At 37.7% G+C, this 12,165-nt stretch overlaps 1 long non-coding RNA gene across 10 annotated transcripts in view; it reads left to right on the plus strand.

Annotated features, from left to right (window-relative positions):
- The window catches only part of LOC140618094 (uncharacterized), a 130,060-nt gene that overhangs the window by 10,429 nt on the left and 107,466 nt on the right, over positions 1 to 12,165 (plus strand). For all 10 annotated transcript variants that reach the window (XR_012018269.1, XR_012018275.1, XR_012018270.1 and 7 more), the window contains exon 2: positions 9,693 to 9,810. This is a non-coding gene — a long non-coding RNA (uncharacterized lncRNA). The remainder of the gene's footprint in view (positions 1 to 9,692; positions 9,811 to 12,165) is intronic.

A 12,165-nucleotide genomic window follows, 5' to 3' on the forward strand; every position in this document is an offset into this window, starting at 1 on the left:
TATAATTGTGTTTATGGCAGAGCCACTTTTGTGATGGTGGGGTAAGGACTTCCAAAATTTGTTCCTCCATAAAAGCAATGAAATCATTGGCAAAAATTGTCAAAACCAATTTTTTTTTTTTTTAGAACTGTGGAAATTAACTAAAGGCTTGCAACAATTTGAGAGCATTTATTTGAGAAAAATGGCTAGATCTAGGTAAGAACAGCAAATTTCATACCATTTAACTTTTTCTATATCTACTCCCCTTCCTCACTTCTGTGGTAGCCTTGAAAACCTAGAAGCCTAGAAGACAATGGAGGGGAGTTTAATTGGTTTGGAGGTCTCCAGAAGCCCCATCCAAAGAGAATTGTCTCTACCTGTTTGAAAGTTCCCTGGAAGCTACCACTTGCAGCCCTTCTCTTTGATATGACTCAGAACTCAGGGCCAACAGTGTTTTCTCCAGGGCATTTGTCAAAAACAATCAGCAGCAAATGTTTAACATAGCAGCCGCCTGAGGCAGTATTGATAATAGTTGGGGCAAACCACGTGCTGACAAAAATACTTAAAAGGAAATCCTGAGAAATAAGATGTGCACAGGGGCTTTGAAAAACTCCCATACATTCCTGGGAATCTAGAAATTCATACAGATGCACATGCCCAGGAAAGATCAGAGAAGGTACTATTTTCTGCATGACCTTGAGATTCTGCAAAAGCAGAAAGTAAGGACCAGGGCAATGTTGTAAACTGCCTGCTAGAGTGTTGAAACACTACCCTAGCACACCAACAGAGCTTCTATGCAAAGATTGTGAGGATTTTTGGTTCCAGGCATTTAAGGAAATCTCTCCACTCATTAGCTGATCACTATGTTAGCTGAGCAGAGACTTCAGGCCACACACAACAAAGAATACACACTTTACAGAAGTAGTTTAGAAAAGTCATCAAACTAACAAACAGTGGCTGTAATAAATGCTGGGGGTGGTGGTGGCAGAATCTGATTTCCAGAGTAGCCACATTATACTACTTTAAATGTACAGTTTTTAACTAAATATTGAAATATGCAAAGAAATATGGCCCATAAGCAGAAGAAAAACCATCAAGAGAAACTTACCATGAGGACACCTAGATATGGGACCAACCGGACAAAAAATTTAAATTAGTGATTATCACTATATCAAGAACTAAAAGAACTTATGTCTAAGGAACTAAAAGAAAATACTAGAAAAATGACTCAAACAAATACTGAATATCAATAAAGAGATAGATATTATTTTTAGAAAGAACTAAATAGAAATTCCAGAGCTTGAAATTATAATAACTGAAATAAAAAATTCACTAGAGAAGGGCAAGAGTAGATTTAAGCTGGCTAAAGAAAGAACTAGAAAATTTAAAGGTAGGTCAATTAAGATTATTCAGTCTGAGAAATAGAAAGAAAAAATAATTTAACAGAGGGGTGCCTGGGTGGCTCAGTCATTTAAGCATCTGCCCTCAGCTCAGGTCATGATCCCAGGGTCCTGGGATGGAGCCCCATGTTGGGCTTCCTGTTCAGTGGGTAGTCTGTTTATCCCTGCCCCTCCCCCACTCCCACTCGTGGTCTCTCTCTCAAATGGATAAATTAAAAAACTATCTTTAAAAAAATTAGCAGAACCTCAAAGGCAAGTGGGACACCACGAAGCATACCAAATATACCTAAAGGGAATACAAGAAAGTGAGGAAAGAAAGGGATAGAAAAAATATTTGAAGGAATAATGGTCAAAACTTCCCAAATTTGGGGAAATTACATTAATGTAAATATTTAAGGAACTTAATGAACTCCCAGTAGGAAAACTCAAGGAGAGTCCCACTTGCATATATCGTGATCAAACTATCAAAAGGCACAAAGAAAAATCTTGAAAATAGTAAGCTAGAAGTGATTCATCACATACAAGGGATCCTGAATAAGATTAACAGCTGATTTTTCATCACAAACCATGGAGGCTATGATATGATATATTCAAAATGATGAAAGAAAAAGACTGCCAACCAAGAATTCTATATTAGTAAAACTATCTTTCAAAAAGAAATTAAGACATTCCTAGATAACAACAACAACTGAGAAAATTTGTTGCTAGCAGAACTGCTTCAAATGAAATATTTAACTATAGGGTAACCACTAAGAAAACAACTAGAAAAATACAGTATAAGAAAAAAATGACAATGAAATTAGAATGGTACACTAAAAAATATCTAACAGAAAAGAAGGCAGCTGGAGGAGTAGAGGAAAAAGACATAAGACATATCGAAGACAAATAGCAAAAGGGCAGACATAAATCCTACCTTATCAGTTGTATTAAATGTAAATGGATAAAATGCTCTAATCAAAAGGTAGAGATTGGTCAAATTGTTCAAATACCCCCAACTGCCTACAAGAGACCTATTTTATAGCCAAAGATATAAACAGGTTGAAAATAAAAAAGACAGAAAAAGATAAACAATGCAAACAAACATAAGAGAACTGGACTGACCATACTAATAACAGATAAAATAGATTTTCAGACAACTGTTGTTACTAGAGACAAAGAAGGAAGGACATTTTAGAATAATTAAAATGTCAATTGTTCAAGAAGACATAATAATACATCACAGAAGAACCACAAATAGATTGAAGGGAGAAATAAATAATTCAACAATATTAGTTGGAGAATTCAATACCCCACTTTCAATAAGGATGGAAGACCTTAATAGAAGATTAAGTTTCAAAGACTTGAACAACACTAAAACACACTAAAACCTAACAGATTTCCATATGATATTCTACCCAACAATAGCAGAATACACATTCATCCTAAGTGTACATCACTTTCTTTTCTGTGCATATATGTCCAAATCTTTCTCAGCCTCTCTTTTGTAAGGGTACATGAAGCCTGATTTCATTTAAGCCTCATCCTAGATAATCTAGGATAATCTCATCTCGAGATCTTCAATTTAATTAATCACATCTGCAAGACCCTTCCTAAAAATGAAATCATATTTACATTTTCCAGAAATTAGAACCTGATATCATTGGGAAACATCATTTGGCTTACTAGACAAAGCTGTTAAAAAACTCATGCTTGGGTACCATTTCCAGAAATTCTGATTTCATTGGGTTGAAGTGAGCCCTGGATATTGATAAGGTTTTCAAAACTTCCCAAATATATCCAGCATTTCAAACCATTACTGTGGGTAAGACTTAGATGAACTGATGAATAGGAGTTATCTTGTTTATTTCTTTTTGGTTCATTTATCCACTCAATCCTTTAATAAATCTCTTTCTCCTTTCAACATGGTAGTGGAGCTAATCTGTTGCCATGGTAGCTTCTACTAAGAATGGATTGTCAGGTAGCTAATTCATATTAAATTCATATTAATTCATGTTCACCATGCTAAAAAGATCGTAGTAATTTAATAAACAACTAAGGTAGGGTTTCAGACACATTGTCTGGTGTTTAAAGAAATCTCATGAGGAAAGAACGGACAGTATAGAGAGCTGCAGTGTATCATGGAAATCACTCTAGACAGGGATCAGGATTTATTTTTATTTATTTAACAGACATATATAAAATGTTATATGTTGCTGGTATAATTTAAACACTTTACAGATTTACTTTCCTACAGCATCATGAAGTTTGTACTATTTTAATGTCCACTGAACAAATGAGTAAACTGAGACAAAGAACTGTTAAGGATCTTCCCAAGGACACCCATTAATAAGTGCCTAGGCAGCCCAGCTCCAGAGCAACAGTGTCCAAACACTACCTGCTGTTCTTTTGTACCTTCTCAGCACTACTGTATCTTCTCACATCTGTTCTGCTGTAACTGCACTGTGTGGTGTTTTGAAAACCTGTTCACCTCTCTGGGCTTGTTTTCTCAATTATAAAATAAAAATAGTTTCTAGTTGGAAGTGGATATCATTCTACACACAGAGTCCAACCAATTGCTTTCTAACTGATAGAGGCATTCTTTAATTTTTCTGCCCCTTGCTTTTCCTATTAATCTGTATGTTAGGCTGTCCCAGTCTGTTTGAGCTAAGGACACGAAAAACATGAGTATCTTAGAAAGTCCAGGCTGGAGTAAATCTCTGAAATAGTCTGGTCTGTTCATTTCACAGGTGAGAAAACTGAGACAGAGGAAGAACTATAAGACTAGTCTTCTAACTTCCAGGCAGTTACTTCTACCACTTATGTACATGAATTACTAGAGATTTGTAAGATGCAAATTATGTTTGGCAGGCCTGTGGTGGTGCCTGAAATTCTGCATTTCTAACAAGATCTTAGGTGATGCTGATGCCACTGGTCCACACCCTGAATAGTGAAGTTCTAGATAGAACCTAAGACTTCAGGTCTATGTTACTCTTGGAAAGAATTAGGTCTGCCCAAATCTCTAGAGACATGACCAGCATTATCTCATGATAATTAGGCTTGTGATCATGGTGACAAGTACAATTACAAACATTTTGTAATTTGGAAGTTGGAAAATGACCATGTCACAGGTGATAAGGAACAGAAGAGAGAGTGGAAGCTGAGAGATGAGGACTTGTTTGGGATCAGCAAGATTGGAAAATAGGGTAGCTTTGTATATGTGGATTATGTCACTTGCAAGCTATAGAAATCCAAAAAAATTGTAAAGATTTTATTTATTTATTCATGAGAGACACAGAGAAAGAGAAAAGCAGAGACACAGGCAGAGCAAGAAGCAGGCTCCATGCAGGGAGCCCGATGTGGGACTTGATCCTGGGACTCCAGAACCACATGTTGAACCACCTAGGCATCCCTAGAAATCCAAATTATAATAATTTAGGCAAAAAGGGGAACATATTAACACATAATTAAAGAGTCTAGGGTTAGATCTGGGCTTCAAGCAAAGCTGGATTCAGGTGCTCAAATAATGTCATTAAAAATGTATCTCCTATCTTCCATGCTCTGACTTCGTTCTCAGATAGACTCCACCAGCTGTGGTCAACAGTGGAAAAGAACACGCTACTTTCCCAATAGTTTCAACAAATATCCCTGACAATTCTTTTCATTGGCCATTTCCAGGTTATATACTTCTTCCAGAACCAGTCACTGTGGCTGAAAGGGTATTGTGCTCTAACTGGGTAACCTGGATCAAATGTCCATTCCCAGAACCATGATAAATCCCATCCAAAACACATGGCCTGGGAATTGGGGAGGAGAGTTGTCTCAGAGTGAGGTCGACAGGAAGGGAAATGCACATGGAGTAAGCAAAAATAATTGATGCTGATTCTAGAGAGTAAGACCAGTTGAGTAACTGAAGGTGTTAAGAGCTTGGCTGGGAGGTCAGAGACTCAGCAAGGTGCTGGGCCTTGAAGCGTTAACTCCTACTAGCATGAATCCACCTATGGATGCTATTTCAATGGCATGATTCTATTTTGATTCTTGTTAAAGAAGTGCTTCCTAAGGGTGTCTGTGTGGTTCACTTGAGTAAGTGTGAGACTCTTGGTTTCCACTCAGATCATGATCTCAGGATTGTGAGATTGAGAGCCCCACATAGGGCTCCATGCTTAGTGCAGAGTTTGCTTGAGATTCTCTCCATCTCCCTCTGCTTCTCTGTCCCTTTCCCCCAGTGCATGTGCAACATCCCCCCCACCCTGCCTCAAATAAAATAAATAAAATCTCTAAAAAGAAAGAAGTGTTTTTTAGAATCTGATTCAGGAGGTCTAGGGTGGAGCCCAAGAATCCACATTTCTAACAAACTCCCAAGTGATGTTAATGTTAGCATATCTAGTTCATGGACTAAATTTTGGTGTGGCACTGTATTGAAGTATCAACTTCAATCTTCTCTAACTTTGGTGTATTCCCAAGCTTGAGTGCCCTTCCTTTGAAGTGATAGGGACTAGACGCTTCTTAGGAAGCTTCTTCCTGCTGTTAGTCATCTCTCTCAGGGATAACACGGAGATGGAGGCAGTCTTTCTGTCAGAATCATGGGCTTGCTCATTTCCCTACTGCAGGCCTATACAGATTTAAGGCATTGAATCAAAGAAGGTCCCTGGCATAGGGTTCAGGGAAGGTTCATTTGCTGGCTTATGGTCAGCATTTCATTCAATAAAGAAGCCAGAGACTACTCCATTTCCTGCTGCTCACTTACTGTTCTTTGGCCATAGACTAGAGAGATTTGCTAAGCCTAGATGACTGCAATTGCATGAGTGGGCCCTGCTGAGGCCAATGGAAATGAACAGAACTCCCTAGTTGACTCATAGGTTGACAAGATATACCAAATGGTAGTTTATGGGCCACTGAGGTTTGCAAGACCTCGTCATTGTGACATTAGATTACTAAAAGACTATGTGAACTTGGGCAAATTTTTAACTCTTTCCAAATCTCTTCCTTTGTAAAATGAGGGTAAACTTACATAGAATTACATGAGTCTTAAGTAAAGTATATGAAAAACTTAACACAGTATTCCAGTAAGTGGCAGAATTAGAACTACAGTTTGCTGGCTCAGAAAACCTTATGGAGAAAGAAATATCTTTGTAGAATAAAGAAGAGACAATGTGAGTCAAAGAGAGAAAGAAACAGTGATCTCTGCTTGGTACCAAGGCACTTTCCAGTGTCCTTTAATATATTTTATAGCATTGTATTTTTCCTACCAACTTATGTGCTAAGTTTTATTATTCCCTTTTTTCAGAAAAGTATTTATTTATTCATGAGAGACACAGAGAGTTGCAGAGACATAGGCAGAGGGAGAAGCAGTCTCCCTGTGGGGAGCCTGATGTGGGACTCGATCCCAGGATCCCAGGATCACACCCTGAACAGAACACAGATGCTCAACCACTGAGCCAATCAGGTGCTCCTATTCCCTTTTTTATGGATGAGGAAATCATGACTCCGAAAAGTGTTGACTTTAACATTTTTATTTAACATTTTTGAACACTTTACAGGTTACAGATGTAAAAGATTTAATTTTAAAAGAGCTGACTTTTGTTAGTCAGATGGCTGGTAGTGATGGTGCTGGGCTGTAAACCTTAGGTCTTTCCCATTCTAATGACCTTGCTCTTTCTACTGTGAAAACCTAATCAATTAGAGTTTTTATGAAAATATTGTATAAAGAACTTCCACTACAGAATGAGAAAACTGATGTCATAGCCAAATCTTTCAAATCTTATTTTTGCTTTTCTCATTTGACTTAATAGTTTTTCTTCTTTCTCTCTAGAATCAATATTTCTCCTCTCCCTAAATCTCTCTGTCTTTGTGTGTCTCTCCTTGCTGCCTTCAGGTCTCTGTAGTTAAAATTCAAGTGGAAGACAAGTGACTCAGCAAGCTGGATGTTAATCTCAGTGGTTTATTTTTTCTTAAAGGAGAAAAAAAATGATCTTAGCATATCTACAAAGAGGGGAATGAAAATTTTAAGCCTCTTGTAGGAAGAGTATCTTAGATATCCACAGCCTATATAGCATTTTTTTCTTCAACCAGATGGAAAAAGAGGCCCTACCTCGCAGCAGAACTTAAATAAGCCTCTATATACCATTTACACTCACACAAACAAGTTGTTTTTCCTTCCTATGTTTAATGTCTATAGGAAGTCAGGGCTAGGATTGACTTTATGAAACTTGATCCCTTGCCTCTCACTCTTGACCTGCACACGTATAGCTTTTCTATTTTTATTCACAGAAACAAAAGGCTCAGAACTCATCACTTCCATTTTGAGCCATATGGCCTGGATTTGGGTGATGTACTGATCACAATAGGCTAGATTATATTGCAGTAACAAACATCCTCATGTTTATAATGGCTTAACATAGTAATAGTTTATTCTTTTACTTGCTACTTGTCCAGTACAAATTACAGGGCCTTTTTTCATCATAATCACTAATGGATTTCTGCTGATAGAAACTCCAGTATGGGCTTCTGTGATTGTCAACATGGGGAGAAAGGAGGAATCAGCCAAGCACAGGAACTTAAATTCTAGCACTGGAAGAGACATACATCATTCCTGCTCATATTTAACTGTGCAAACCAAGTCATCTGGTTTGTCTTATTTTAGACGGTGGTGAAGTGAAGTCTCTCATATTCCTAGAGAAGTAGAGCTAGAATTTTTATGAACAGCCTTAATAACTAGCCCAGATGGCCTCTCTGATGATCAGATAGGATTCTTGTCTCTCTTGGACCAATAATGGAATAGGTTCCTGGCCAATTCACTATCCTTTTGGGTGGACTAACTTCTCTTGGAAATAAAAATGATGCCATATCTTATTATACAGCTTACAGGTTAACATATACAAGGAGTATAAGTATTTCAGTTCTTTGAATATTGTAATATAGAATTTTATTTTTAAATTGATATGTACTTGGCGATCATACTCTTAAAAATAGGCAAAGTTCTTCTTTAGTTCATACTTACTTCTATTGTTATCTGAAAAGGGTCTCCTATTGCTTGTTCTTTCTCTCTGGAAGATGTCAGGAGATATTAGATTTGTGGTTTTATTTAATCTTTAGTCTATAATGCTGGCTGAGCTCCAGGCAGTTAAAACTCCATTCATATTAGAGATACAAAATTTAGCTTTCCAAAGTGGACTGACCCTTCAAATATGTAAAATTTATTTTAAGAAGCTGCATGTATATGTCTAAATGTTAGCAAAATGCATGTCCTCTTTTGATACCCTAAAAAGAGTTTTTCATATTTTCTAACAAATAGGGGTGATATAACTTGATGAAGAAGGCTGGACACACTATATAGAAGGATTTTCTAGAGCATTTCTGTCCAGTAGAACTTTCTGTGATGCCAGAAAATATTCTATAGCTGCATCGTCCAATGGAGTAGCCACTAGCCACATGTGCCTATTCAGCACTTGACATGTGCTTAATGTGACTGAGGAACTGCATTTTAAATTTTGTTTAAGTTTAATTAATTCAAATTTAAATCTTAATAGCTACATGTGGCCAGTGACTACTGTATTGTAGAGTATATTTCTAGAAGTTGGGCTTTCGATAAATGTTTATTATTGTTCAATTAAAAACATCCCCATTAAAATGCATTCTTAACTTGAAATAAAAGAAGCTCATGTGTGCATCCCTGGCCTGTATGCTGAAAACCTGAGACTTCCACAGGGATGTTATCTAATTCTGGGGTATGGGCATCTTGGGATTCTAGCAACCTGCCCTTCCCATACAGACACAAAAATCAAACCTTATAGATCACCCCTCATCAAAATAGATATTTGGGAATGAGTGCTGACCACCAGCATCCGGACAAAGCAGTTGGGGATATCTTCTTTTTTCTGATTTTCCCAGGATCTCCAATCCTTAATAGATACCATCCACTACACTTAGCCGTGAGGGTATAGAGAGGAAATACACAAGATCCCTCTTTCAGGTAGTGCCAGCAACTAGTGAGACACAGACATAAAAAGCATTAATTCATGATAAAACATAGTAGTAATATGAGGGGCTTGTTGAATACAGAGCAAGCAGTGACACATTGGAATATTCAAAGTGAGATTAATATTACCCTTAGTTACTTGGAATTCAGATAAAGAAATATTTCCAAAAATGTTTGTGGCGGAGACTGGCCCAGTATTCTCTAATACTGTTAGTTCTTTCTGGTCTTATAGGCTACATTACCCAGCCCCACTTACATTTAGTCTGAGGCCACGTGACAAGATTTGGACAATGCATCTGCCCAAATTGACGTGTCTCCGATAATACCCCCAGTATAATTCTTTTTGTATTCTCTTATAGAAACTGTGAAAGCCAAATACAGAGGATGGTAGCACCATAAAGTGAATGGAGTTGGGCTCTTGAAACATTGCATGGAGGAGACACCAGGAAAGCATCATGAATCCAACTGGACCATTATGTGAGAAATAAGCTTTTATGGTGTTAAGCCACTATAATTTGGGGACTGTTATAACATCAATTATTCTTACCAATATATTGGCTTCAATTAGGATATCAAATATAATCACAAAATTTTGGAACTTAGCTCTCAGTCTACTTAATCTCTTCATTTCCCAGAAGAAGAAATGAAGTGACTTGCCTAAGTGTATACAGCCATTTTGGGGATATAACAAGAGTAGAATCCAGTCTTTCACTTCTTAGGCAAAGGCTGTTCCACCAGGCCAAACTTGCTTCCATTAGTGTATGCGCACTTTTCAGCACCCTTGTATGACTACCAGTGAAACAGAAACACACAGGTTTAATTTTATGGAAAATAAAAGTTGTCTCTATCAAGAAAGGAACATTGAGATTTAGCAAAAGTGATTTATTTTGATATTAGCGTATTTGTTTTTCAAGTACTGAATTTAAAACATGGCTGGATATATTTATAAGGACAATTTTAGGTTTATTATCAGAACAGTACCTTATTATATTGTTTTGTTTTGCTTTACTATGCCTGGTATTTAAGTTTACCCATTGCCAGGAGGTAAGAGGTTGAAATTCTTTGAGTAAAACATGGGTTCATCAATTTCTGAGAAATATAGTTTGTAACCTTGTGACCTTCAATGTCATGAAATTGAACTCTGAGTTTCCTAGTCCATGTACTAAATCTATGACACCTATACTTTCTAGGATAAAGTGGAACAAAAAAAAAACCACAGGATAATTGAATGGCGGTGACAGATACTGTTGCTTGCATCATCAATTTCCATTCTCCCCTTCTATCACAGATACCAAATCTTGATGCATTTGTGTGGCAACAAGCCAAGCCACACAGGTGATGAATGGTGATGGATGCAGACCAGATGTGTCAGTCTTGATCTCCTTAGCAAATGACGTCTAGAAGTAGGAGTAGAACCAAACTATGGCCAATGAAATATAACTAAAAATCTGCTGGAGGCTTTTGGGAAATGTTTTGCTTTCTGCTGCTAAGAAAGAGGTCCTGGGATGCCTGGGTGTCTCAGCGGTTGAGCGTCTGCCTTTGGCTCAGGGTGTGATCCCTGTCCAGGGATCGAGTCCCACATTGGGCTCCCTGTGAGGAGCCTGCTTCTCCCTCTGGCTATGTCTTAGCCTCTCTCTCTCTGTGTCTCTCATAGATAAATAAATAAAATCTTTAAAAAAAATTTTTTTTTTTAAAGAAGGAGGTCCTGAGGAAAGGCCATTATTGTCTGCCCTTTCTTTCTTACATCTGGATTTGTTTTCATGAGGACATGACTCTGGGAGCTGCAGCTACAATCCAAGGGTGGGAAACAACTAATTGTGAATTGGGGCATTTTTCCCCCTATCCCTTTACAACACTCCCTTCTGACAAGTGCACACAAATCTATCTGATATTGTTATGGAAGGGATTGTATTAAATTCATTTATTCAACTAATATTTACTGGATGCCTGTTGTGGGACAGAAATTATGGTAAGCACTGATGATATTAAATGAACAAAGTAAACGCAATATTCAGCTCTCATGGAGTTCTAATCTGGTAGAGAAGACAGGCAAAGAGAGAAAGGAAGGGAGAAAGGAAGGAGGAAAGAAATAAAATAAAAGAAAAGGAGGAAGAAAAAGAAAATATACTAAGAAAGAAAATATACTATGAATAAGAATTTGTAATAATTTCAATGAGCTGGACTAGATGGGCTGGTGGAAGAAAACAAGTGGAGCAGGAATACCACTTGAAAGCGTCCATGGGGATCCCTGGGTGGCGCAGTGGTTTGGCGCCTGCCTTTGGCCCAGGGCGCGATCCTGGAGACCCGGGATCGAATCCCACATCAGGCTCCTGGTGCATGGAGCCTGCTTCTCCCTCTGCCTATGTCTCTGCCTCTCTCTCTCTCTCTCTGTGACTATCATAAATAAATAAAAATTAAAAAAAAAATTGAAAGCGTCCATGGAAGACCTCTAAGAGGTGGTAAGAGTTAGCCTAAGAAGAATGTATTGGAGCCTACCAGATAAAGAACAAGGAGTAAGAGAAGTGGTTTGTACAGACAGAATAGCAAGAATGAAAATCTTAAAAACAAAAAACAAAAAACAAAACAAAAAAAAGAATGAAAGTCTTGAGATGGGAGGAGTTTGGTTGTTCTAGAAGCAAGAAGGCAACTGTGGCTGGGATAAATGTGGCTGGCATAGTGGCAGGAAAATGGCAAGGACTTGGTCATGTAGACTTCCTAGGCTGTGATAAGAAATTTGGTTTTGATTTTAACTGTGGTGGGAAGTCTTTGAAGAGTTTTAAATAGTGGCATGATCTTGTAGGATTTTTAAAGTCAAAACTAGGTTTTGTGTGA

This window comes from Canis lupus, chromosome 26 (assembly GCF_048164855.1).
Source record: "Canis lupus baileyi chromosome 26, mCanLup2.hap1, whole genome shotgun sequence".
NCBI lineage: Eukaryota > Metazoa > Chordata > Mammalia > Carnivora > Canidae > Canis > Canis lupus.